We start from the raw sequence: 1,636 nt of genomic DNA on the forward strand, positions 1-1,636 counted from the left end.
AGAAATCTAACACGTTCATCTAAAGAATATGTTACAGGAGCAATGTACATGTGCTACAAGAGCACATGTACAAAAATTGATGTTGTAAATCTTAATAAGTTTTATTTCTCATAACCCCATTCACAAAAATTTTCCCTCAATGCAGCCAAATACAAGTATACAGCCTCCCTCTTTCTTTCCCAGAAACCACTCTCAAAAACTTTCTTTTCCTTTCTTTTCTTGTCTGCTTTCTGATTTTCTGAATCAAGCACAAACCCAGAAATTCTAACAACCCCCAACAAGTGGAAACAGAAGATATGAAAGAAAATGCAAGAAAATGAAGAGAGGAAGTGGAGAAATGTACCTATGAGAGAGCTGAAACGTGCCCATCTTGTATGGTGTGAAAAGGGGCTGCTCTCCTTGCACTTTTCCTTCCATTTCTGTCAGTTTCTCTCTCTCTCTCTCTCTCTCTCTCTCTCTCTCTCTTTTTCCTCAAAAACTCAATGAACGAAAGAATCAAACTACGGAGAATGAAGTATGAAAAACAATATCCAAAGTGTGTTGAGACTTGAAAGTCCAATGTGTTGAAGCCTATTAGTATTTATAGAGAAGAAGAAGAAGAGAGAGGCTGTTATATCTGTATATTTGGCGGCGGCTGCTGCTACAGTTATATGAGTGGGACACCCCTGGTGATCAAAGTTGAATGCTTTTTCTGCTGTGCAAATCCTTTGTCATGTCAACTCTGATTTCAGCATGAACTATTAAATAATCATTAATCCCTTAATAATCATTAAAAATAAAGGATTAATGAGCTGTTAAATAACATTTAAAATTTTACAGAAATATTAATTTCTTATCACATTTATTTAAATTATGGTTATTTTTTTATCATAACTAAATGAATATGTCAAAATTACTTTTGAATCATATTTTCCAATTAGTTAAGTTTCATAAACCATTTTATCTTCTAAAAATTAAATTCAAAATTAGAACAAAAAATTTAAAATATTATATTAATATAGTTAAAAAATTTATTAAATATGAAATAATTTAATAAATAATATAAATAAAACTAATCACAGAATCAATTTTCTTTTATCATAAACTCTTTCTAATAAAATTATTTAAATACAAAATAGAAAAACATATTTAATAACTAAAAAACGTGAAAAATGGTATTTTTAGATTGCATATTTTAATTGTTTTTGATTATTTCACTTTTTTTTTTTTGTGGGAACATCTTTTATTGAAGTAATAACTAATAAAAGAAAATTAACCCACATCGAGTAAAACTAATTTTTATACCAAAGCAAAAAATGATAAGAAAAAAGGAAAAATTAATCCACAATGGCTAAAAATAATGAAGAAAGTATAGAAACAAAATAAGAGAAGTTTGAAAGACACGAGGTCCCATTATGAGGTTGAATAATAATATATGTATTGTGCAAGGGTCCATCGGGTGCGGTCACTAATGATGAAAATGCAATAATGTGATGTGTATATATGGATTGGCCACCTTCATTGACCATGGTGCACCCATGTCCAACCCGGAAGTCTACATTGGCTGCACCCACACCTTCTCCCTTACATCACTGCATCAGTACCCGACCTTCTTTTTTAATCTTATTTCTTTTAAGTTCTTTTATGATATTAGTAT

Source organism: Vitis riparia, chromosome 18 (assembly GCF_004353265.1).
Source record: "Vitis riparia cultivar Riparia Gloire de Montpellier isolate 1030 chromosome 18, EGFV_Vit.rip_1.0, whole genome shotgun sequence".
NCBI classification, from domain to species: Eukaryota; Viridiplantae; Streptophyta; class Magnoliopsida; order Vitales; family Vitaceae; genus Vitis; species Vitis riparia.